The sequence below is a fragment of the Falco biarmicus genome, chromosome 12 (assembly GCF_023638135.1).
Source record: "Falco biarmicus isolate bFalBia1 chromosome 12, bFalBia1.pri, whole genome shotgun sequence".
NCBI lineage: Eukaryota > Metazoa > Chordata > Aves > Falconiformes > Falconidae > Falco > Falco biarmicus.
In genome coordinates, this window is record NC_079299.1 from 14635196 (window position 1) to 14663183 (window position 27988).

Sequence of the window (27988 nt, forward strand, 5' to 3'; positions counted from 1 at the left end):
TGCTTTGTGGCAGACCTTGGAGTGGGCAGGGGGCTGGTCTAAACAGGGTATTCCTGCTCAAATTCATACATACCTATTCTGAAGTGACAGGGATGTGGAAGTCCACAAAAGCTTATACAACATGGTGATATTCCTATCTGATGAAATGAGGTGCTCATACCAAATATACCTTCACAGCTGAAACAGTCTGGCAAACCAAATAGTAAAGCATTAAGACCCATTTAAAAAATATCAACCCATTCAGGTATAACATTTGGTTTTTGTGCAGTGGAGTTCGTCAAAGGACCCCACAAAGAAGCTGGGTCTTTTCTGAATGTTCCCTCACCTCACAGGCTTTTTTCACTGAAAAAAACCACACAGTATTAAAGTTGCTGTAAATGGAGACAAACAGATTACAAAAAAAGCTCTGAAACAAGTGTGGACCAGAAATTTCATAGGAGACAAAAGACACTTTTTGATCAAGAGCATATGAGGCCCAGAGCCTATCATTGCTTATTTGGAAAACTGGTAGACATCTAACTGAATTCAAACTTCTTTACCCAAACACTAAGCATATGGCTTGAAGTGGCTGAAGCAACCTTGAAGCACTGCAACAAACAACTGCCATTATCAATCGGCTCGGAACCATCACCTCTTGGGAACAGAAAAGCAGAGCACATACTGAATTTGTTAATGGTTCTTCTAGCGAAACCATACCCACAGTACCACACTGCTGCTCCCCTGCCGTTGACCTATGTTGGCAACTTTTTCCACAAGAAAGTTTCCTTCCTTCAGCACAACACCTCCTGGTAACTCACAACAGGGCAAATTGCCTTCCTTTTCTCTAAAGGTTATTTTTTCTCAACACTGGACAATACAGGTTGACCCTACTTGCTGTTCTGCAAATACAGACTCTAGACAATGATTTTCCAAATCAGGCTTTTACTGAAAAAATAAAGAAAACAATCTGAGAAGGTGCTTATAAAGAAAACAAAAGAGGTACATATCTTCATTTGTTGAAGACTGGTTGGTTGGTTGGGATTTCTTTGAGCGGAGTGGTTGTAATTTACCAGATTCTTACTTAAAGCAGCTTAGATTTACTTACCATTTAACTCAGCCACAAAAGTGTTAACTAGGATATGTGTGAGGGCTGAGACTAGGTTCTTAATAAGTGTTGTATTCCTGTCACCTGAAAGTTAAACATTAGGTTCGGAAAATGCAAATGGTGGCTTCGTCCTCAGAATGGCAGCAGAAAAAAAAAATATTTGCACTTTTCCCCCTCTAACAAGAGGATTGGAAAGGAGCAGTTCTTTCAAGACACTCCTCTATTCTCTTGACAGCAAGAGCTGTACTGCTGAGACTGCCTCCAGTCACATGTTATTAATACCCCAGCTTCTCCTGTCTGGAGCCCATGCTGCAAATACTCTTTCTCCCTGAAATTACAGTCTTCATTGGCTTTATTTTGTGGGCATTAGACTCCCTCTGCTCCGCACCCCTGCAAAAGTGCAGGTGACTTTTGTTCAATGAGTCCTCAAAAGCTACACGGCAAAGTTGTCAGAGCTGAGACTTGTCTAGTTTGCAGAGCTGAAGTCTTCCTCCAGCTGCACCTACATAGCTGTTTACCCTCCATTGTCACGGATGTTATTTTGTACATCACAAAAAAATTATCATCTCAATAAAATCTACTGGGGTTTTTTTTTGTCCAGCATCTGAATTTGAGACTTCTGGGGTCAATTATGACTTCCTAAAAATGCAGCCTGGATTTAGACAAATTGTTTTCTCTGACACTTCTCACTATTTTTTAAAAATAGATAAACATCTGTAAGTATAGCCACATCGCGCTCTTTCAAATCTTACCTTGAAATGTTTCTTTTCTACAAAACCCATTTAAAACCTTAACTGCACTGCCGTTACTGCTGCACTTAGGCTGTGCTGGTCAATATTGCTGCACTGGTACTCCCTCCCCTTGTCTGTCTCCATCTCCTGACTGTTGTACATTTAGATCAAGAGCTCTTCAGCTCTTCAGTGCAGGGATTGTTTTTATCTTCTCAGTTTGGAGAGGAGCTAGCACCATCAACCTAAGCGCTAAGCTAATATAAAGGATCAACGGGGAAGACAGCTTTGCTCTGTTTATGAATGACCGGTCTCTTCAAGACACACTGGAGTTCATTGTGCACAAATAAGAATATATGTACAAGAGACATTAGGCATCAATCTGAATTTTAATCTACAATGTTCAAAATTAAAAATTATTGTGAATACTTTGACTGCTAAAATGTGGGACATCTTAGGAATAATCTTCTTTAAATGCTTTTGACATAGTGTATGTCATAAATATCACTTCCAAGTACAACTTTTCAGTTTCTCTCTTCTCAACTTCTCCTGCCTGGAAAGACGAACTGATTTTGAAAGCTTCAGGGGCCACAGACTCAGGGCCAGATTCTGTTCTCCTTGGCAGCTCTGTAAAACCACAGCAAGTCCACTGACCAAAGCTGAGCTCCAGGGAGGAAAAATAGTATGGGTCCCATGCTTTGTTATATTCTCACCTCCCTCCCCAACCTCTTTAGAACACAACCCCAAAATGCCTAGCAGTATCTGCTGTCCTGCGTGACCGCGCTGGTCAGGGGCTCCCTCACACTGCCAAGGGGCTGTCAGCAGAAGCAGCACAGCAGCTCAGACACTGGGCCTGTCTGCTTTGGTAAAGCTGCCAGAGAGAGACTCTTTGCTACCTCAGATATTCATGCTGCAGAAATATAGGTTACTGTGGTAAAAGTTTCCATCAAGTGGGAGATTCCCAGGCTGGGTCTCTGGAGATTTTTAATTCTCACTAGCATGGTCTGGCTGCAGTAAACGCAGACCGACCGATGGGCTCCCACGTTGAAACCAGCCAGCCAGTTTGCACAAGTCTCTCGTTCTAAAACACGTCTAATTTATTTGAGCTGATATCGAGGATAAAAATCAACTGTCTGTTTCCCAGTTAATAAAAAACATACAATGAGAGCAGAGCTTTGCCAGCATATCTTGTTTACCCAAAAATGTTTGGCATTAAATGTGAAATCGGAAATGAACTCATTATCTGATTATTTTCATTTTGAAGAATTAACCGCTTTGGGGAAAAGGCTTGTCTTAAACAGTCCCCTCATATGGATGACTAATTACAAATATATATCTCTGAAGAATACAGCAAATGCTCGTGGCTCCCAGGGTAGGATGCAGCACTATCAATTTGGACAAGAACATTAGGAGTATCTTCTCATGTGACTTATTTCAAAACAGAAGGAAATCCATTTAAGCTAGCAGCATCATGCTCATACAGGTGAGCAAAGAAGACTTTCCAAAAAAGACCATGCTGTATAATTCTTATCCAGGTGATATGGATAAGAAGTGCTCAACAATTAATTGTAGTGGGTCTGCCCCTTCCCCTCCAAAAAGATAATTATATAGCAGTACGTATAGTTATAACTTTCTAGGTGTAGAAGTATGTTGAAAACAGCATTCCTCAGTGGTATTAATGAACATATCTCAGTGAAAATTAAGAAAGTGGAATCAGATGCCCATTCAGGGCTAATAATGTTTTAGGAAAACTTGCCACTGTAGCACCAAATCCAGGTCACTCTGGATTAAGAGAAAACTGCCTTCAAGACAGCCCATTGGGCTGCATCCTTTTGTCTGTTCCCTGCAGCTTCTTTGCTCCATTTTCATCTGTCTGATCTCTGCTTTCAGTATTTTCTGGTTAGCCCTCTCTGTAGCTGGCTCAACAGTTGCTGCTCCTTCTAGGGTTGCTGATTGCTGTCTCTGCGCTCAGAAAGCGGGTTTCTTTTCCTATCGGGGGCTGGTGTGAATTTCAGAAAGGGTACCATGGGACCCTCCACTGTGTGTCAGCACTGTGCAAGTTAAACAAGCGTATGTCCTCCACTGAACATTTGGCTGTTTGGTTCCTCCTCTTTTACTCCAACAGAAATATCCCTGTTCTCAAATGCCCTGTGAACCTATCTGCAATATCACAGCCTGCTTCTTCCTCTTAGCTACATTGATTATTTTTTTTTTTCTTTTGGCTAGCACAACAATCCAGAGGCAAAAGTACATTGACTGGTGTCCAGGAAGGCAGCAAACATCCCAAGATGACTCTGGGCTGCCCAGCCAACACGTTGCTTTGCAGGCTTCATGCAGCCCATGGGCTGTGGTAGCACAGGCAGGGACAGTGCAGCTGTCTTCCCTCCAGCTCAGCCAGTATGAAGAGCAGGTATCCAACAATTAGTCAACTGAATCACTATGCATTTGCTCCCTATCACTCAGTTCAGATCTCTTTACAGAGCAGATACAGTCAGGAATAAGAAGTTATCCTGTCTGGGTGAATAGCATTGGAGTCCCCAAAATGCTGCAACTACCATTTCTGATTCTTCTTCAGTCTATGCTTTCCATTAGTTGGGGTGGACAGGGAGAAACCAACTCCCCAGAGCATGCCTTTAAACTTCTTAAGTAATTGTAAAGGTCAGATCCCATCAACTGCAATACTCATTCTCTATGATCAGATAAGAACGGCACAGCATTTTGCAGGAAAATGCACAAAGACAGGTAGAATTCTAGAGGGGGTGGGGGAGAAGTATCATTGTAGATACTGACTATAAAAGAACATTACAGAAAAAAAACCCTGAAAATGTTACATTCCCACCAGCAAAGATACACATTCCCAGCCTAATGCTGATGTGACAATTTCCATGTACTCTTCTTTCTTCTCTTTCGCATAGCAGTGCACACAGCAGTGCTTGCCTTCTCTCTAGCAGCTGGTCTAAGGCAGTTAAGGGTCACCAGTACTGTTCTGTTTCAGTTCCTGGAGGCTCCCTGCTCTGGCAGAATGCCACGCTTCCTGAGCCACTCTGTCTTGCCCTAGAAGCTGAAGAAATATTCCCTATTTGAACTGCTAAAATTTCATTTCCTATCTGATGTTGTCTCAGCATGAGCAGCATTTTAAAGTCTGTTTTGGTGTTTGCTCTTTTTTCTTCAGATCTCTCAAAAGATCCTACTCTTGACTGAAAGGTACAAATGAGCATGAGCTTTGTGAGTTCTTTGGTATGGCAAATGTAAGCTTTTAAAACAAGGTATTTGAAGTTTTCTTTCCATTAAACTATAGAAAGTAATTAACCAGGAAGTGTAAACAGCAAATATGAACAAAACAGAACAGGCTGTTTGACTCTCTTTTCATTCTAAATGAAACGGAAAAGAGGAAGAGTAATAACTTTCTCAAAGGAATTTGTCACATGTGTTGTTTGCACGTATCTTTCACATCTTGTTCTTTCACAGCCTATTAGATGCTGGAGTTGAAGCTGCATTCTTCAACTTCCTTCTGTAATCCAGACCAAACTGTGTCACCCATAGCTGTTTTTATCCCATTGAATACTAAGCTTTTCACAGTTGGGGTTTTTTTTAATATTATTAATATGGTATCTAAAATAATTTCTAAAAAGTCGAAAGTTACATCTGCTCCCCACATTACCAAAAACATACAACAGTGCTGGTTTCCGTCACTCTTGATGTTACTGTTGCTGACACCTTTCAACACTTGTAATAGTGCTAAGGGTTTATCTCATTAAAAAGTGCAGTCAAAAAAAAATTACCATCACCTCATCACCATTACACTGCTTTATAAAGAAAGCAGCCTGTTGATCAATGTTTATGCACAGAGAAGAGCAAACTTGTCCTAAAATTTTCATGGACACAATGTCACCTGGAGTCCTTTCCTACAGTTTCTGCTTTTTAAATTATTTCTCTCAAATTCTTTTGCTTTAATCCAATTTTGGGGTGGGACTCTTCTTTTGAGTTGATGCTGTTACCTGCTCCTTTCAGCTATGGAGAACATGCAGCTGAAGACCCAGTGTGGTCTGTGGTTTCTGTCAGAGTTAACCAGAGACCCCTAGTTAACTTCAGTCCCCAACAAACCACTTATTTAAAACACACCGTACTGTGTCACATAGGTATAGGTAGTGCAAGACCATTTCCTTTCCTTGCCTAACCCTGTAGGCAAATGGGTGGGGATGTAAACAGCAGGTGGGAGGATGCTGTGGTCTTGCTGAGGAATAACGGGTTGATCAGTCTTGCAGCAGCTGCCACAGGCAGATACATAACCAACCAGGGGGAGTTAGGGACTCATTGATACTTTTAGCCATAATGTAAACATTTGGTTTGGAGTGTTGAATGAAGCAATATTAAAGTGAAGTCTCTACACTGTTTGTATGTTTTCATCTGCAAGTTTTGTATGTCACTGACATGGCTTCAGCTTGTCCTAAGTGGTAACGCTAATAATCTATTTTGTTTCACACAAGCTGGAGGCATTGAGAAAAGTTACTTTCCTGTGCTACTTCACCTCTAAATGTGCTAGGTACTGAACCACAATGTCTCTCCGTGAATGCAGTTTCCCTCTTTCCAACAGCAGAAATTTAAAAAACAGTTTTGCCATCTTTTCAGAATCCATTGAGGGCATTAGGAATCCACCTTTTAGTATCAATGAGCTCTGGCTTGGGTGCTCGGTGCTGCATCACAACCTTGTTTTCATGGTACTGTCCTTTCTCTTACAGAGCACAGTACAGGGCACAAGAGGCAAGTTGCACAGGCATCCCCAGGGGCGTGCCTGGTCAGGAACGACTTGAACTCTCAGCATCACAGCCTGAGATCTAGCAGTTCCACAAGATGCACATCCACTACTGTTCCAGTCTGTCCTCAAGAGTAATGAAGGAGAAGGTTAACAGTTGTCAGTCCTCTCTGGTAAAGGCTGATCAACTTACACCCCCCTGTGTTATGGGCTTTGTTTTCATAAGCTTTATTCTCAAAGATTGTATTTTGTTGTCCTGCCAAAAATACGGTCAAGGCTATTGTCTGTTAGCACCTGGCATATTCAGCGGACAGATTCCGAATACACTGGAGTGGTTTGTTGTACTTTCAGGGTAGGGAGAATTGTATGAATCAGCTTTTCCATCAACACAATTTCCCACATGTTCTGGAACCACTCAGTAAGTGTGGGTACCTGGGTTGATTTTCACACTGCTGTTATTGTTGTTCAGTTTTTCTGTGATTTTGTACTCATAACTGAATGCCATATTCCTAGAGAAAGAGAAGATGACATTGAACTAAAGATTGGTTGCACATGCCATTTCTCACAAGATTTTTCAGTTTTTTCTGTTGTTTCTTTTTTCCCCTGTCATGTTGCTTGCTGAAGTGTTCCATTGACTTTTTTTGCACATAGGGTATTCTCTGGTCTTAGTTAACCAGGTCCTTAGGGACTCAGGTTTTCTCAAAATATAAAGCAGACACTACTATGACAGCCAAATGCACTGTCTCAGAGAAGTAGCAAATAAACAGACCCCATTTATCTTCAGGTTAATTTGGAAGATGAGGATATGCAGCACAAAGCACATCAAGTCCTATTGCAGGCCCTTGGGAAAAGGTATGTTATATTAACCCAACTCCATCTGCAGCTCTGGAACTTGAGAGCAGCAGCAGAAATGGTCAAGTAGCTTCCAGCTGAGTAAGCACACATTTTCTACAGCAGCTTGTTTTAATAAAGTATTGTTCGCTGTTATATTGAGGGTCCAAGCACTGTAAGCAGCACAAAATCAAAAAAGCTTAAGTAAAGTTTAAGACTCAAACTGGATAATCATATTTATTAACATCAGAATTTACCAACAGTGCCCACAAAGGCACTTAAAATGGAAATCCATATGTCTCATGCTGAGACACCACAAAGGAAGCGAAACACTGAGCAACTTTTCAGGCTGATGAGGAGACCTTCTCATTCCACCTCCTAGCCCATCTCTGAGGATAGTACTAAATAGCAAATGAATTGAATTTAGACTGCTGCTGAGGTGCAAGGTTAAGGACATATGGAAAAGACATGATTTAAGATGAATACCATTATTTTATGGCACTTCAGGGTCCCCTACACTTTTCAGAGTGGTAAAGGGCATGTAGCTTCTTCTCAAAAGAGAGTGTAACCCATATTGTAGATGATTAAATAACTGTAAATGAGGTGAGAAAGAAGGTAGAGTTAACATGAATATAGAAAATTGTTAATTAAGAAAAAAGCTCTTATACAAGGCATGTGTTTCTGTATTTCCCTAAGAAACACAAATGAAAAGTTAAAAAAAAAACAAAAACAACTTAAAAATATCTTCTGGAAATATCCACATGCAAGGAAGTTTGCAGCCATAGAAGATGTGGGCATTGCCATAAGTCAAGGATACTTCTGAACACGTGTAAAGGCTACCTACTCTCATTAGCCTTGATGAGATGAAGTGTATCAGAGAAGTTTGTGTTAGCAGTCCTATCACAGGGGCATGTGTATTGCACAGATGAGAGATGTCATAAATGGTCTGGTTTTGGGAAAGGCTTGTTTTGTAAACCCTCTTAGTGTTAGACGAAATGATAATGGGTTCCAGGCCAGGTGGCTGACTGTGGTGGCTGTGGACACGTTTAAATCATTGGCTTAGTCTGTACGTCACATGTTGCTTTTTCCATTTGCCATGTCCTTATGCTACAGGACATATGAGGTCAATACCTTCAGTTCTTTCCAGACTCATCCAGTTCAAATTCACAGCTGCAGCAATCTACTTGATGTCTTGTTTCCAAGACACAGTGTCTCTCTGTCTGTCCATATTTCTGTTTAAATGGCAGAAGGTCTTCCCCACGCTTTGAGTGGATCTTTTTACGCTGGTAATTCTTAACATTTTTAAGCCTGTCTGCCTCTTTCTTCCCCTGAAGTGAACTACAGAAATGACAACATGACCCTTCTTCAGAGAAGCCACACAGAGCTACAAGATACGCTGATTACAGGAGGTACTTCTACTAAAGCGCAGTCTTTGACAAAGCGGTGCTGCCCGCACTGTATCGCAATGACTGTTCTTCTCATTGATGCCTCAAAGAATCGAAGTTTCTACTTCAGATATGGAAATGAATAATCAGTACTTCTTCTGCAGGGTAGCTGCAATGCTAGAATTCCATAAATTGTATATTGTAGCCATTCTAGCCCAATCTGGGGCCTCCCAGCAGATTTTCTGAACAGAAGAAGATTGAGTCTGGCTGATAATTTGGGAAAGAGATGAGAGGGGAAACCCCCAGCACAGCAGGAACTGGTGTTAGTGAAACAATAGCTGAAACTCTGAGTCATTGCTGAAGCAACGTTCAGACATGAGCATCAGAGGACACGCTGTACTGCAGAAAGACCCAGCTTCTGGATAAGCTGCACACAAGGAGACCTGAAAAATGTTTAATTTTGTAAAAGTAAAAAATCCCTATATACATTTTTCAAGACTGAGATCTATATCCCCCAGGTGGTTTTAAATTTTGCCAGACTCCAGCAATTTTAACTGGATTTTAGCCTGGTTTTTGCTTTTCTGTCTTCAACAGTGGTAGAGTACTGCATCTTAAGCAGTATTAACTAATAATTCTCTGCATTCACTTATAGCGAACGAGTGCTTCAAAACTATTTCCTGATTTAAGCCTTATGATCATGCAGAAAGTCGAAAAGTCTGGTAAAGACAAGGAAACAGACTCCAAAAGCTCTCAAATTTGTTGAAATGCCATAAAGGAATGTTCTGTTTGTCAGGCAGACAGTATGATTATGTGCATAGAATGATCACAAAACCAGGAGGAAAAGAGAGAAAAAACTGAGCTCACCTGCCTGCCTAAGGCAAATCTTTTTGGTTCTTAATGCAGCTCTTGCTCTCGCTACCTGAATGAAATCATACTTGGAGAGAGCGCGTCCTTTAGGTCAGAGCCACAGTCACAAGACTGACTTTTCTGTCTTGCCACAGAAGGTTTTGCATTTCAGGAGTTGACGAAATAATCCCGGCATAAGGTAAACAGGACTCAGTTCAGCTGATTATAATAGCTTCACCCAAGGATTCAAGTGAACGCTGAGAACTCCAAAGCACTTGAGGTGAAAAGCTCGGTTTCAGGGACAGATATTATTCACTGCAGTTTTTTAAGAATGAAAACACCAGCTGAGTCAAATTATTCTAAAGCCAGAATATTTTATGTATGATCAGCTTAATAAATGGAAAATGTGTAAATCCACTCCTTCTAGAGCATTATAAAAATGGCATTACATAGAAGATTGATTTCCAGAGCTCCCAGGGGTATGCTCTCTTTTCCTGATGCACATGTCTAAGCACCATTAACACTGTTACCAGGGGAATAATATATATGTCAATATAAAGTACATGATCAGAACCTTCTGAATTACAACTCCCTAATTAGTGTCCTTATGTCAATTATCCCATTCAGGATGTCAAATATTTCACAAGGATTAAATTTCAAAATACACAGACTCTCTGATATATAAAATCCCAAATGGCTGCTCAACGTATATCAATGTTATTATACCACATACAGCAGGTAAAAGATTACAGTCTTTCACATACCTCTACAATTTTAAAGCTACCATGCTTTTGATAGCATTTAATTTGGCACTGCAGTTGCATCCATAAATTTTTACTTGTGGGGATACTTACTCTGTAGAACGGAAGAAAAAAAGGCTTCATGTTTTCAGCCAGCATTTCCTTTCCAAAATAGTGATAACATCGTAATTCAGTACCCAAACTGAACCTCTCTGACCCCTGAATCCAAAACTGAAGGGTAAGGGAGAGAAGAAGAGGAAGAAGAAAGGGGCTTTACAATGCTGACGTCAGAGAAATCTTTGCTTCGTCGTGTGCTCTTCGCTGCCAGGGAGTAAAGAATGTGCATGTGTGCAGCCGGGAGGTAAGTGTATCCAGTTGGAAGTGTTTTGGCTTTCAGATTAAATCAAGTTTCCCTTAATAAATCTGGCTTTCCTGATATACATTAATACTCAAGTTATAACACAAACTTGGCCTCTGTCTAGTAGGGGAAGTAGATCTCCAGGTTAACAACATAACACTGGGCTGATTCAACAGGGCAGAGGTACACACCTATATTAAAACCTCTGTGTAGTGCACAAAACCAAAGGGTTTCCAGCATGAAGATGAACTGGTGAATCAAGATCTAAATTATTTCACACTTAGGACAGCTTTAATACTACACAAATTGAAGCCTTTTAATGTTTGATTTAACTTGTTAACCTTTCCCTTAGTTATCACTTTTCCAGTTACTTTTCCACAGATGTCTCAATCAAAAAGTGGTTACATAAAAATGCTTTAATGAGCAAATTTACTGACTGAAAACAGGACAAAGAATCTTAATTGGCTATTGAAGAAAATGCACAGAAAGCAACTTTTGAGTTTATAATTGTAAATATTGTGTCAGAAACTCAACCCTCACAATGACACTCGTCTGTTTTAGATAGAAGCAAGTACTAGCAAGCCTAATCTGCTCAAATTTTGTCATTAGATCACACAATAGACTGCTCTTGAGCAAGCAACAACCCAAAAATTAGTCCCAGAAATAATTAAGGAAATCAGTTAAAATATCAAAGGAAAGAGGCAAAACATAGCAAATAAATTGTCTATTACAAAGAAATATCTAGAGTCCCGATCAAGGGTTTCTTGTACTTCATTTGTGCTGTAATAGCATATGGAGTGGGCTGAAGGTAAGAGATTAGAAAGAGCCAAATGTTGTTAGAATACAACGATCTAAACTATAGTGTCTTTTAAGATCTCAGGCCAGCCTTGAGAAGAAGGGAGAGAAAAAAGAAAAAAAAAAAAAAGAAAAAGGAATATGAATGAAACCAAAATGACTAGAGCAGCTTTACACATTCATAAACTACATTTTACCAACTGATTTCAAGGACATTTTCAAAGTCTTGCAGTTAAGCTCCTGCCCTCGATGCTCTCCGTTAGCAGGACCTCCCTTTATCCCACCCCTCTGGGAGCTGTGAAACACTGAAGACAAGGAACCTTTCAGTAGGCAGATGTAGAGTGAGAACTGCAGTGTGGCTCCTCCCTGTGCTCTCATCTCAAAGCAGACCCTGAACAGAACTCCAGTACAAACGCTACCAACAACCACTGACAACAAAATGTTTTCCCATTAAAATGGATCCCTTTTCAAAGTTACCTTTTTCTTCCATTTCCTGTTTCACACCAACTCTATTAATAAAAGCCAGGTATAATTTTCACCCCATACTATCCTTTTTAGTGGTGCCTGAATTCACTGATTCGTCAGTGTATACTACTCTTTAATAAGCCAAGGTCAATCTAATTTTCTCCTCCTAGTGCTCTCCCCCCCACAACTTCTTCACGTGGTTCAGCTTTACTTTGAAGTGACTTCCTTGCCTGGCATGCTAAAATCCAGAAACAGAGTGCCTATCATTGTGGCTGCAGTTCATGCCCTGACTAGTCACAGCAGAAGGAGAATTAGACTATAATCTCCTAAACAATGTAGAATCTGTAAATCAAAACCAAACAGCTCTTTTTGGCACATAGATCAATGAACTGGTGTAGAGGTATAAAAAACCAAACAACTTTTCTGAGGTAAAGTCAACATCAGCAAATGAATTTGTTCAGCTTGGATTTTTTCCTCTCCTCTGCCCTTCACCCCCTAAAAGCAAGTCTTCAGAAAACAGTTTTTATTGCACCCTGAAAAAAAACAGATTCTGCTGGACCAGAGGGCAAAATAGGCACACACAAACATAAGCTCAGAATACAGGCAGCACAGAGATTAAAAACAACCTACCTTCAGTACTACCCAGCCTAGCCTTCTTGATGGTAAGGATGTTTGCATTTCTTTGCTCTAAATATAAGAGTAAACAACAGTAGCTGCGCCAATCAAAGGAGTAATAACATGTTGCCAAAAAAATTTACAATGCATCAAAACATTTATACAGACTCTAGAGTTATTGCATTGAAGAAATACAAACTACCCATAGCCACACAGAGAAAATATTCAGAGAGTCAGAGGAATGGAGTTGCATCTGATGGAGTAACATACAGTTTCTTGGCACGGAGCAATAATTTCCATAACACAGTGCATGAGGGGTTTCTACTTGCAGAACCGAAGCCCTATCATGCTGATTGGTATGTCATCATGCACACAATTTAACTGGGATAGCCCAAGTCCCACTGGAAGTCACTGATATTTTAAGTTACTTGAAACCTCACAGGTGTACAGGGAGCTCTCTTCCAGTAATGCAAGCAGGCCTAAATATAATCCTCCAAAGGAGGGTCCGTAAGATCAATTTTTTCCTTATCTTCCCTAATGAAAAGTGTCAAATCAAAGGTTTATGGGAAAGAGTTTTAAAGACGAATCTTTTCTCTCCAGTCCTCTTTGGTTTCTCAGCTTTGGTGTCTGCCAGGTTAATCATATTTTCTGGGGTTTGTTCCTCAATGGCTGCAATTCTCCGGGAAAGGGGGAAGGCAGCAGAGGCTGATCTGCTGACCACATACACCCAACATGTGCTTCCTAATGCTTCTTCTTAGTGACATTTCCGAAGTGGAAAATTAACAACTATTGTAAACAAAAAATCTGTAATCCTAACTCCTCCTTCCACTCAATTTTTCATGCCAGTGTGGACCAGTGTGGAAAGGGAGGGCCTCCAGAGTATCAGCTTTAGTAGATGGGGACACACAGGATAGTGTGAAACAGTTGGAAGGCCAGGTTTAAACATGTAACCTGAAACACTGGAAACTAGAACTCACAGCAGGGCTTAGCAACAAAATCAACAATATAAGCAGTGCATGACATGTGATCAGCAAAGCAGAAGCAAGGTTGCTTAAATATAGCCTCTGTAGGTATTAGAATATTTCTGAGAAGTACACATCAAGCACGAGACAGATGCTACTAATAAGTAGAGCTTCAGACATTTATTTTTGTATTTAAATATCTAGCCTATATTTATCTGAAAGACTTAACCATACCATTCCTGACAGAAAGGTATGCCAGTTACTTACTGCTGTCTAGACAAAAAGATTTAAAACTGGAAAAGATAAAAACTTTGTAAGGGAACATGGAAAAGTGCTTTAAGATCCATGAGAAGCGCAGTATCTCTGCACTTGAGTCCCCAGAGATCTGGCTTTAAGAACTTTGTCTATTGGGGAATTTAGTATATTAATTATTTTGTTAAGTTTCATAATGTTTGTTCTTGAACCTAAATTGTTTGGGTTTAGGGGGAGTGGTTAGTAAGTTATGAAAACTCTAGAAAGCTGGAAAAATCAATCAGTCCTACAGGCAGGAGTGATGTCTGATGATCATCTGACACTTCTGGAGTTGTGACCATGGTGTGGTGAACCACTTCAAACTAGGACATGAAGATATGAATCATCTACAGTGAGTAAGCTGTCCCACTTCCAAATTTCCTGCAAAAAAAATATTAATAAATCCAGACTATCTGGACACTCACCCTAAGTGTTTGGACAGCTTTAAATGATCCTGTGATCTCAGTGAAGAAGTTGTTCTTGAAATGAGTTACATATTTCACCTCTATTTTTAGCATAACCATAAACCAGACCTGCTAAACAGAGGTTTCCCAATCTCTGCTACAGTAATTTGGTACCATGTGGTACATAAAGCTGGAAGGAAGCAGCATACAAAAGAGTTACCACAGACTTCAAGGCTCAGAAAGGTATAAAAAGTTTCACAAGCTTCCCTAAATATTCAGAAATATATATATATTTTGGATACAGCAATATTTCTGCAACACAACAACCTTTAAGTGTTGCATCACCAGCCTAAACAAATGACAGACTGAAAGCAGTGCTCAAGTAATGCTTCAGAACATCAAGTTGCTATCAAAAGAGAGAGCTTCAGATAGACACAGGAATGACATTTATATCTTCATTCCTTGGGCCCTCAATCACCCTATTGCATTGCACAAAAGGTGCCCTGGAGGAATAACCAAAGACAAAGTCCAGGTGATAAAAAGCTGGTTTTATGCAGCTCATTTCTCCCATTCTGCTGGGAGCGATGTTGAGGTTCAGGTCATGGACACACTGCACGGTACCAAAGTACGCGGTGCTCTGAGTGGGTCTCATAGCCACGACCTCCTGAGACAGCTGCAATCTGAAAGAGCAGGAGTGTACGTAAAGGTGGAGTGAGTCAGTCACCTCTCTTTTCCCAAAACTTTCCATGGGTCACTGAGTAAGCATTTATTTTACTGAACACTCACCCTTATTCCCTAAGTAGATAAAAACACTTCAGAAGTTACAATTTATTTTATTATACTTGTACTAACCTGAACTGCTGATCTTAAGCTTCTTCCATGTATAAGCCAATATAAGTTTAACAAAACAATTCACGTGGCAAGAATGCTAAACAGTAACTTCACCACATCTAGTTCTTGTATGCAGGTAAGTATTGCTCTTGTTCACTAAGAATTTTTCCTGTGATTCAACCAGTCTTGTGGAATTTGGTGTTATTTGAGATAAGCAGGGTTGTAAAATGCATCCCTGTCTTGATATAAAATTATAGGAAATAGAGCTGGAAAGGACTTCAAAAGGTCATCTGGTCCTCAAGGCAGAATCAATATTTGTGTCGCTTGTGACAGATGTATGTTCTTAATGATGGTGACTTCACCACCTCTCCAGGCTTCACTATGTTTATGTTTAGAAAGATTTTCCTAATAACTATTCTGACTCTCCCCTGGTGTAATTTAGCTTGTTATTTCTTATTATGTCTGCCATGAACATAAAGGACATATTACTTCCTTCCACTTTATAACAGTGGGGTTTTTTTTACATCTTAATTATTGCCCTGATCCTTCCATCTTCTTTTGAGTGCTTAATAGCTCAAATTTTTCAAGTTCTCCTTGGCTACAGTGCTCCAAGCTGAGTCCTTACCAGTGTAAAATACTAGAAGGTTACTTCTGCAACTGCATTCTGGCTTTCATATACATGCTAGCTGGTCACTTAGCTCTTTAATAATTCACCAACTCATGTTTAATTTGATTCACTTTCATCCCCAGATCTTTTCCAGAGAACTGCTGTCTACTGTGTTACCCCATCCTGTATTTGTGCAATTCATTATTTCTGCCTCACACTTTGCATTAGTCCCTATTGAGCTTAATCCTATTTTTTTCAGATGATCTCTCCAATTTGTCAAAATCATTTGGGATTCTAACTCTGCTTTCCACATGTTCAGAATCCTCCTATCTCCTGTCATATGCAAATTTACTGCATATACTGTTATCCTCTCATTCAGATCATTCATAAGGATTTTAAAAAATATTTAATCAAGAACAACTCCCTGTAGAAACTTCTCAGTATATTTTGATTAAACAATAAAATTAGGTAATTATTGTCTGAGTTTCACTTTTCATTCAGCTTTGCATTTACTCTCAAGACTATGTTTCCTTAGCTTTCCAATGAGAATATCATTCAAGAGAGTGCCAAAACTTAAGTAATGTAAGAGCAGGAGACTTAATCTGTCCCCTGTATCTGTGGACCTGTTACCTCACGATAGCAGGAAATTAGTTTGCTTTGTCATAATTTGCTCTTGACAAATTATTAACTATTCCCTCTATGCTGCATTCTAGTTGTTTACGAATGTTTAGGACACTAATTGCACAACTTTTTCTGAGAGATTTGGTGATTTTGTCATCAAGTATGCAACTTACAATCAAGTACCAGCACATTAATTTTATGCAAAAATCAAAAGGACTTTTGAGTTCTTTTTCATCAAAACATATTCTTCAAATATTCACTGTTAAAGGGGGCAGCATCTGTAAGAGGTCTTGAGCAAGTATAGAACCACGCATCTCACATATAAATGATGTCTCATTGATCAGCACTAGTAGAAACATCCCCCTAAGCTGATTTATGTCTCAATGCAGTGTTCATAGAAATAAAGGCCCCCACAAAGTATATGGCTATAATGTGGTAGTGAATCAATTATGCTCATTCAGATCACACTCAAAGCACTTATGTCATGTTGTTGATTCTTCAACCACCTGCTCTTGTCAAGGAGGTCTGGCACACAGTCTTTGAAACATTCCTGATTTGCTCCAGTCATGTCCTGTTCTGATTATTAAAAAAATTGACATTATTTTCATATTGATATCTTTTGAAAAGCCAGCACTATCTGTACATGTGCATAAATGAGATGGAAAAGGTGCGGAAGATACATGGCCTCTTTGGAGGAATACTTGTTTTGTGCAGCAGTCAGATGATATAGGCTATCTAAATACACATCTGTCAAATTAAAATCCAGTTAAAAATGAAGCGGCACAACATCCCTGACCAGATTTACTACTAAAATAGATGATCTACTTTTTATTTGAGGTCATGTGGAAGACCAGGAGGCATTCAGATGTAAGGCTCCAACAAAATTACTCTTGAAAATAAAGATGTTGAATTATTAGACTTTATGCAAAATAAAATAAAAATGCACATTATACCAAAACAAACAACTCTTGCTTCAACTTTCTACATCATAATTAAAACAAAACCCCCACTAATCCTAACTACAGTCACTATAGTCTCTCTATGTATAGGTGTGGGGGTTGTCTCCGCTAATGGAGGAAAACAACCCATAAAAATGAACTGTTCTTAATGAGTCATACGAGAATAAAAACCAATTTGTAGATCAATTTTTCCAGAAATAAATTCTATTTGATCAAGAGCATTACTGAAGTCCTCTCTTCACAGAAGAATTTGTGCAAAACTTATTGTTGGAAGAGCATATTCACTTTTGAAAGTATGTTAAAAAAGTTGGAAAGTAAAATTTCACAAGTTGTTTAGGGACAAATTTTCTCTCAGGTAATCTCATTTTAAATTGTGTTATTCCAGAATTACATGAATAGTTAAAGCGAAAAAAATAATCTTGGCTTTCACATGTAGCACATGATGTCTTTGCTGGCCTTTCACTTCTGGTGTTACTTTATGATGTCTCTGCAAGGAATTAGATCTTTATGGGTATCTTGCCTTGCAAATGTATCCAGAGTTTCTTGCTAGATTTCTTTTGCCAAATAAACTCATCATTCAGGATTAAAAACACTTTATTTAAGTGTATAACCTTTTCTTCCTGAATTTGCAGTAGCAGGAAAAGATTTAAAAAAAAACAACAAACAAAACAGAGTAAGAGAAAATATATTTGAGGCTGGAGCCCAAGACCAAACACATCCACCTGCATTATTGGACATATATGAATTTCTAAATGCAAGAAACATGGAACAGGAGACAGTAAATCTCTCAAACCACAAATCAAAACTAGTGAGGTCTTTAAGAAATGTTCAAGTTACACATGCCTTCAGGACTGGCAACTGTTCTATTCCAGAGCAGGAGTTGTCATCTTGTCAGCAACAGTAACGGCACAAAAGGAGAACAATCTCAGGACAATTACCAGTCCTAAGAATAAGAGGTAAACGTCTTTCCATGCAGCTATGGTTAATTGATATTAATAAGGTTAATATTCCAGTCTCTGTCTAATAACATTTAGCAACTAGCAAAACTAGAAAATTTTAACTAGGTTGATTTATGACCACGCCCTCATTCTTTTTACCCTATCACTGACTACCTGTAAAAGGATGAGATGAAGTGGCCTGCGTGAACTTCCTGAAGTTCATCCTACTGAACTACGAGTGAAAAAACTGACAGATAAGAAAATGCCATACCTCCTTCTTACTAAGTAACTGTCTACTAATATAGTGGAATAGGACAATTGCTTTCTTCCCTCACTCCCAGTCCACATCAAACCAACCCTTGAAGGGAATTTCCTGAAACGGCACTTTTAGCAATGGGAAAGCATATTATAGGACACAGAGAGAATTTATAAATGGTAACAAGGCTTAAATCCCACAGCTCTGGACCCCCATAACCTGTTGTTAATCTAGTCACACTGAGGAAATGGTGGTATGATGATAATTACTTCTCAGTTCCTCCAAAGGAAGTGCTACATAGTGTACTTTAAATAGAAGGAAAGAATACTATCTTTTTAGTATTTTCATCATGCATTGTTAATCCACTGCATTCCTGTGCTGCATCCCACTGTGATGGAGCCAAGGGTAGTGTCCACCTGATGTATTTTTAGTGGGCAGCAACTTACAGTGCATGTGATTGATGAAATTTATCCCAGTCTAGGTAGCACTGGTTCCTGCTATATTCCAAATACTTGTGACATGACAAAATGCAGTGATCAGAAAAATATCAGAACTGCAAAGAACTTTCCAAGACACTGGCGAAATGGGGCTCTTTCCATTGATTTCAGCAGGCAATGGGAGAGGATCTAGGTGACATTATTAAACACCAAAACTTCACATATGCATGCTTCTGACAAAAATTTTCATTAATAGGAGAAAATTTCAGAAAGTTCACCAAAAGCAGAAAAGGAAGAACCACATAAAAGAGGACTACAATGGACTTCAAGTCATGACACGCACGTGACCCATGCTGCTTCAAAAGACACTGACATTCACAGCTTGCAGGCCTGCCTAATATGCTTCCTTCTCTGAACAGAATATGAACCAAATAATATGCATTTTAAGTGTAACTCTATTGAAAGCTTTCAGCCATGCTAGAACAATATAAGCACCTTTCTTTTTAAATGAAAGAAAATATTAAATGTATAGACAAAGGGACTTTAATGTAGGCCAGGACAGGCCTATATTAACTAGGATGCATCTTCCAAATACAGCCAGCAGTCACAGTGTCAGAAATGCACCAGACTCAAGTCTTGTGTGGTTTATAATATTTTTTTCCCACTACAGAAAGAGCTGCTAATGGGTCATACAAGTCTTGACCAACAACCAATCATGGTGCAACAGGGAGGCTACGCTTTGGTTTCTGCATATACCTTGAGCTACTCAAATTTGACAGTAGCAAGAGCACAGCACTGTGTGTCAGAAGACTAGAAAAGCTTTGCTTCACAGGCATCTACATAGTGGAAGATTTTATTGCCTTTAGTGCATATGTGGTTTGCAAGCACAAATCCCTTTGCCCACTGTTCTATGAAGGCACCTGCAAAAAATGAAGTGAAAACAAAACAAGGATCCTCAGGTCACAAAGTGCACACAGATGCCTATGCTTTGCTTGACTTCCAGTGGGATAACCCAAGTCCTTTCCATGGTGAGCCTCTGAGTCATGTCTAGAATTTTTTGTTCATTCTGGAAGATTATACCCTACCTTTAGCCAAATGTCTTCAAGCATCTTTAGTCCAGAGGGTGAACTGCAAATCCTGGAAAATCAAATTTACTCTTAAGATATGTAGTGCTTCTTATTTCTTCCTGCAAGCCCCCAAAAATTGAAAGTGGTTCACTTCTCCTTTTGCTCCTGTAAATTTACTTCTTCCCTTGGAGACAGATGAGGTGGCAGCAGATGGAATTAGAGGCAAATGTTTTGAATGTGGCTTGTGAAGCCAGCTCCACTCTCAGGAATCCAGAGCACCTAATCTTGAAAGGAAAATGAGCACGTCCTTCAAAACCAAACACCTGGCATCAGATTTAAGCTATCAGCCATAGTTCCAGCCTTAATAAACTAATCTAGAAAACAGCTTGCTTTCCCATACTTGTTTCTTCTCAGTCTTTTCAGCTGAATAGTTGTAACTAGTAGTGGGGACAGAATTGTGGATTCATCATAGATTTGGGAGACAGGAATTTCTAAACCCTAAATTTTAATCTTGGTAATTGACACTGTGTGTATTTTTCTGTGTAGTACTTAGCCTCATTATGTCTTACACTTCTACAAACATCACATACCTCATTAAACATAACAGAGAGATCCTGTGCTTAAGAGGCTGTCTGCAGGTGGTTATCATGTGAGCAATAGATGCATTATTGAAGCAATTCCTTTTTGCACATCTATGCCAGAACATCAACCATTACAATAATTAGATTTTTTTGTCAGCCAAAAAGCTCTGAGGTATCCATCTCCCCAGTTGCTGGCCTTTAGTGAAGACGAGTTGCTGTCTTTTAAAACTTTTATGGGCTACAAGCTGACTCTCAGGACAAATAGTTCCTTTCTCAGGTCAGAATCAAAACCTGTTGCATTAAATTATACTTGCTGTTGCCATGCCAACATGCTTTCTTTGCTCACACTTCATTTTGCACTCTGAATGGCATGCCTAATAAAAAATCAGGACTTTCCATTTTAGCCATCTCAAATGTACATCTGGACTCCATCCCAGACTGTAGGTTCCTTTAGGAAATATTCTAACTCCAGTTAATAATACAGCTCTTAACCATTTAAAGGTAGCTACGCTTAATCTCCCAGCATTACTGAATTTTAATACAAAGCACTTTGATAGAGAACTGCTATTCAGTTTTTTCTGATATTAAGGAATTTTGTAGATCAGCAAGGCAGAACATGAAGTTGTTTTCCATCATGCAGGGTGCCTCTGGAAATTTTAGGAAGAAAATGTGAAAAAAAGAAAGAAACCTGCATCTAGCAAAGAATCTATAGACAAAGATGAGCATGGATGCCCTGGGGATACATTGCTTCCATGTAAAAATGTCTGAAATCTGCCTTGGATGATAGTTTAAAAAGTTACACATCTAATCCTCATCATGCCAGCAGGACAGCCTGTAACAGCACCTTACGGCAGAAGCAGATTTGGCTCTTCTGTTCCCATTCATACTTGATGTAGGGAGCAGGGCTGAGTTGCAGAAATGTTCTCCCTGCTGCCTGGGGCATTCCAGTGGGCAGGGGAGGCACTTTGCTTTGTCCCTCATTGAGCTTAACCCCAACCAAAGAAAACAAACAGCAGGTTTTGAAGACACTGTTAACTTTGCCCTCACAGCTGGAGGCAGAGTGAAGCAGCGGCAGCCAGCAATAAGGGACTGGCGAGAAGAAAACAAAAAGTGATGGAGAGAGACAGCCGTGGCACAAAGAGTTCATTCTGTGCCTCTATTAAGATGACTGAGAATTCCCTACTGGGGAAAAGAAACCATTAAAATGTTCATTAGAAAGAATATCACCTTGGGCATTTATTATTTATTGCAAGTCTTTATAAGCCATTACTCTTCAGATGTATTCCAATAAGCCCCCACGTACTCCCTGTCCTGCTCCAGTCTGTTAGCAGACCAAACATCTCACAGCAAATGCCAGTGCCACTTTGTGGCAGTGGGATGTTCAGATTACAAGGAGGTTTCTTTTACATGCATGGCTAGGACTGATTTACAGTTTGAGCCTTTGTACATGGAGTATTTAATTTCAGATTGTCCAAATGAAGAAAGTTATAACAATCAAAAATAAAGCTGATTGTACTCTACACCTGGTTCAGCAGTACCAGTGGTTTTAAAAAGTATGAAGCAACATTGGAAGCACTGGTCATGCACACATGTACACCACTTCAGCTACGTGTCTGTATTAGCTTCTCATCCCCGCAACATGAAATCCTCTGCCTGGTTTTCCTCTAGTGTTTAGTTGGTTTGCCTTTATCTTCTCCAGATTTTGCTGTAACACAGTTCTTCATTCACCATTTGAAATACAAAGCAAGTTAAGACTATGAAAAATACATATCGAGCTTATAGATTTCTACTTGCACAGTGGGAAAGGCAAACACAGAAGATGACCAGGAGACTTGGCAGATGGCTCTACTTCCTCATTTATTACCAGAAGTAGATGCCAACCGACAGCATACAAAATTTCCTTTGGTATATTGATTTATGTTTTTTTTAAGACAGACTCCCAACTAAACGTTCTCCCCATATCCACTCAGATCCTACTGTAGGGCACCCGGCCTGCTGGAATATGACCTTTCCAAAAATCTACAGCACATCTTCCTCCTGCTCAAGCACACACCACCAAGAAGCCATAGATGCTGGGTTTACCATTATGTATAGGTCCAGGGCTGTATCCATGATGGATCTCCAGCAACAGTATATAATCACAGGTCTGCCACATGACTACAGATAATTCTGCCATTAGCTGGTGCAGACTCCCTTAGATAGCAAATGCTGCCAGAGTACACAAGAAAAATGTAACACAACAGGCCTGCAAACCAGAATGCAAACAGCTTTAAAGATTTTTCACCTCTATTTATTAGGTCACCCTGCAATTACAAAGTATTTCTACTAGTTGGCATGCACTTGTGTGAGGACTCAGAGTCAAGATAACTCACAAAGGTAGAAAAAACCACCCCACCTTTATATTTTCTGCAGAAGAAATACAGAACTTTCCAGAGACTTTTAAATTTGTCATTCCATCACACTTAATACAATAATTTTTAGAAAGTTAGGTTTAACCACTTAACTAGACTCTACAAACCTGCTGGACACCAACAGACTACCTCAGCTCTAAAGACACACTTCATGGAATTAAAACCATAGTAAGCCTGAATCTTAAGCACTTGCCACAAAATTCCTATGTGTTCAATATCTAGATTTTCCCAAATTAAGAGGATTGGAGACAAAATATGGGAGAGACACAACAGTTCCCTCAAATCAAATCTCCTCCATTCACCTAATTCCGTTGATTTTCCCAGAAGTACTCCTGCACTCAGAAATTCTTTTAAATATGGGAATGAGAACTAGGCCCCCCAACAGGTCATGCAGCCCTAATGACAGACGACAAACAAGCAACAAACAAAATGTTAAACCCTGCTTTCTTTCATGGCCAGTCAATAGATAGTTAAACCTAGCGATGATTCTTTCTCAAAGCTGTTTTCAGTTCCCTATTTTATGATGTCATTGCTCAACAATGTTAACGTCAAGGAAATACAGATATGGTAAAATATATTTCCATGTGTTCAGTCACTTACAATATTAGTACAGGGAATAAAAAAAAATGATGTGCCAAAGTATGGAATGGTAAGACATGTTGATCGTAAGTCATCAGTATGTTCTTCCTTTACCCATATGCTACATGGTAAATTCTGGAGACACTTTTTCTCAGGGTGCTTTGGGCAGAAAATGAAGAGGCTTACAACTGAACCATTTTACTCAGTGTGTCTTGTACTTGGGCACACTTAGTCATAACTGTTGACTTGACAAATTGTATTATTTCCCTTGAAATAAGAACTGCTTTCAATATTGCAAAATAGAATTTCACTGGGTTTTCTTTCACATCACTGAACATGAGCACAATGTCCTAGGCACACATACAAAAAGGATTGCAATTACCTGGCAATATGGCATAAGTTAGGAGAAAGGAATAAAATTTATTTTCACTTTCATTATAGAATTCTGTTGTTAAGGTTTAGCTTGCAGGGGACGGGGAGGGAGGATAAGTTGGTTCTTTTTGTCTCTTTCTTATAGAAGGAATTACTCTAAAGATGGTTTTCTAGATTCCTTTTTAATGAATGTGTGCTTTATAAAAGGCAGAAATTCTGTATTTTTTCATGTTTAAAATGCACAAAGACTTAGTCTTGGTTAAGAATTATAAAAATATCAAAGTCAAGAGACTGGAGAGAAAGAGAATACTTTCCGTTATTTGATCTTCATCATCTGCCAGGACACGATTCCTTTAAGAGACCTAAATTTTGGTGCTCTGTCCCCTCCACATGTGTAGGTGCTGTCAGTCAGCCAGGTGCAGTTAGAGTATAAGAATTAGCCTTGACATATGTTAATCACTGTGTCTAAGAACCTGAGGATAAGGTTATGATACACACTGCTGCTACATGGAAAACAGTGTCAATGTAATATAATACTGTAATGAATAAAATCAAAGAAATTCTGTTCAGAGTGTGATTCTGGAAGTTACTGTTTATAATTTGTCCACTGTTACAAACTGGCATTCCAGACACTTTACCATGTTTTCTAAAAAGAGGTTTGATGGCACAAAGGTCTTCTCACTCTCCGGTAAAGGATAAGCATCAAGAGCAGAAGTGTTGTGAATATCTAAAGCCAAGGTAACACACTTGTGCAAACTGCAGAAAAGGAAAAACCAAAATCCTACCTTTTTTTGGCAATTCATATAGCTACAGTTCGTTCCTCTTTGTATTAAACACATCATATTTTTGGATCTATGGAAGAGAGAAGAGGAGAGAAGAGTGAGAGGGAGAAGTAGTGCTATTAGGTAAAATGTGTAAAGCAGACCTTCAAGGAAAGGAACTTCGTCACAGGTCACCATGATCCACATTAAAAAATCTTCGCCATCACTGGACAAGTGGGCTTACAATTTTGCTACACAATGTATACTCATTGATATGAACATGTTCTGAACAGATAAATTAGGATGAATTTATTAGAGTTCCTAACTTTTCTAATTTTCCAGATGCCTCAAAGCAATATGAATGCATAAGTGCAATAATCCCACAGCATTCATGGATCTAGTAATATGTAAAATATGAGCTACATAGTAGACATCCAACACTTCTGTGTGTCACAGGACTCACTGGCTAGAGACAGCTGTCTTCTGCGTGTTTTCAATAGATTTCCTCTATTACACCTCCTGAAGTTACTTGAAAGAATTTAATATTCTCACTTCCTCCTAGGTAAATCACTTCTGGGTTTTTCCTCCTGGAGTTTATTGTCGTCTTCTGTATTGTGTTTAGATTGAGGTCAATAGTTCTGGTTGCTGTTTCCTTCCCAGCTACCCCAGCCCACCACCTCTCTTCCAGGCAGGAAAACCCAAGTGACGGCCACTGGCAAAGTGAAGGTCAGAGCTTTCCTTGGCTGGCCTTGGACACCTTCCCGCAGCAGCCTGAGTCAGCAGCACTCCTCACAGATCAGATCTGCCTAGTCTCTTGAGGGCACTCAAAGGAATAAAACTTCATGACTGATGTCTCCTTCATGAAAAATCCAGCCATTTCTAATCCAGTTCCTAACCCTAGCGGAAGGCTCTTCTTTACAAAGTGTTAAGCAGTTTTCTGTTAAATGTTGTTCACATCCTACCCCAGGTAACTGTCAAACTACTGAAGCAGGCGCAAACAGAAATTTGTATCCATTTAACTTCAGCAAGCAGAATTTAATGCACTTTCAATGATTATTTTTTCTTCAATGTTTTAATACATCCTAAAAAGTCTCAGTCAACCCACATTTCACAACAGTTCCTGTTATCAAAATATTTCATTCTTACACACAGTTTTTAATTAACACTCCCTCCTCACCATGCACATGAAATATCATGCTGGAACTAGGAAGATCTATTTTACAACTGTAAATCTAAACTTTCAAATCAGAGTATTGATTCTCATTCCTGATTATCCAACACAAGCCAGTTTACAGCCTTCAAAAAGTGGTATCCACTTATTCTCTGATACCCTATGGAGTTACTGCTATCAACAGTATATAAGCTTTGACTAACAGAACATACTTAATCCAAAGTCTATCTTGAAGCAGTTGTTCAATGGACACCCATGTGGAAGATATGAAATGCGCTTCTCAAATAAAAGGGCAAGACTGGCTGACAATACAAGTAAAATGCAGAGAAGTGCTGCAAGGGGTAGATATTTTCATGAAGAGCTGATGGAGAATGTGAAGGTCTCTGCAGCATTTTTTCAGGAATTTCCTTGTTTGCTAGCACAAGTTCTGCTAAGATGGACAAGAACATTACCACTTCAAGGCACCACTTTTTATTTACAGCAACATGATCTACCCTGGAGCGTACAGCTCCACGGCCCAAGGCATTATCTGAGGACATCGGGCACCTGCCTTCAATTTCCCTAGGTCAGTGCTGTTTGTGTCTTCAGTTGGACTCTCATATGGTGACATTATGTTCACTTCTGCTACAGGGGCCCAGCTTCCAGAGCGGGCTGCACAGTCTCAGCCCAGGTAGCACCTCCAGTGTGATCAGGAAGCATTTAAATGAAGAGAGATGGGATTCCCAGCAGCCAGAGGCCTCAGTCAGTCAAGCTGCTGAAGGAAGCGCCAGATGGAGAAGTGTGTCGATCTTTCATTTCTCTGTACCGCAGAGCTTCTTTAAACTCACTGCTGATCATAGGAATTACTTATTAACCCCTCCTGTATTCAGGGCCCTCACAGATCCCTTTGGGTGAGGATGACTAGATCAAGATCACCCTTCTATTTTAAGCAGCCAGTGTTAACATCACCTTAAGCTATAGCACAGAAGTCAGATGACTTCTGCAGAAAACAGGCAACCAGGACACTACACCCACAGCACCCTTTGGATCCTAAATCCACATACCCCCCACTCAGCAGAAAACCCCAGAGTACTTCCACGTAAGCGTCAGTTGTTCTTATCTGAGGTTGAGGATATGGCTTTGAACGTTCATGTGGGAGCTCTGGCACACAGCTCAGTGTTTCACCACCAGCACTGTCCATGCCTCTGAATGGAAGCAGCCACAGCTGCTGACTTTTGTGCTCAAACCACCTCTGTCACCACCAGCAAACCTACCAAACCTGACCCTTCAGGAGACGTCAAACCAGGGAAGCCTGTTTTGTGACTTCTGATGGTGCTTTCACCATGCCAGGACACTCAGCCTTGCTGGGATGGTATTATTTCTGAATAAAGGCAGTGCTACCTAAGGAATTTGCCTGCAAAGTTGTGTCACTGGGCTTTCAGAAACCACGATGACTGCAGATGGCCTTGTGAACTCTCAGTCTGAGCTGAAATTTAGGCATCTCAGTCTCACTTAAGGGGCTTGAGCCCCTTAAGGGATTTGATCAGTACTGATGGGTAGGTCTATGGCTAAGAGCTGCACATACACTGGTAGGTTAAGCAACATCAAATTATTTTCCTGTTAAAGCGGTGGAGCAGCCCTGACACAGTTTTAGTCTGGGTCAGCTAGCATTTGGGAGAGTTGCAGGTTGCAGCTAATTCCTAGCCACAGCTCAGCAGTTAGTATAGGCCAAAGACTGCTCCAAAAAGTAAATCTGAGTTTTCTGAGTGCAGGAGAGTTCAACAGTATGAACACAGGTCCTTCCCATTGCAAATACATTTAGAGATAAACTTGCTAACGTGGCAGTGAGGGTCAGACACAGAAATCCTTTCTGTCTCAGCAACTATGTTCCGCAGTCCAAGACAGCAAAGCAAAGAAAAGGAAGTATATAAGATTACACAAAGAAGGTTTGTCCTACGTTGGGAATTTTCTGTTCCTGGAGATTAAAAAAAAAAAAAAAAGGGTCAAAATTTTGCGAACAAGACATACCGTATTCTTACATTATAGAGTTGCACTTGTAAAACGGAAACACAGACTCACCGCTGGTACATAGCCAGAAAGAGCATTCACCAAGCTGATTATAAATATGCACTTAGATAGCTCAGGGACTCCAAGGACTGAA

At 39.8% G+C, this 27988-nt stretch overlaps 1 long non-coding RNA gene across 1 annotated transcript in view; it reads right to left on the reverse strand.

The window, feature by feature from the left end:
* Nucleotides 1-27988, reverse strand: part of LOC130157468 (uncharacterized) — a 136698-nt gene that overhangs the window by 106138 nt on the left and 2572 nt on the right. The window contains exon 2 of the long non-coding RNA XR_008824891.1: nt 24702-24768. This is a non-coding gene — a long non-coding RNA (uncharacterized LOC130157468). The remainder of the gene's footprint in view (nt 1-24701; nt 24769-27988) is intronic.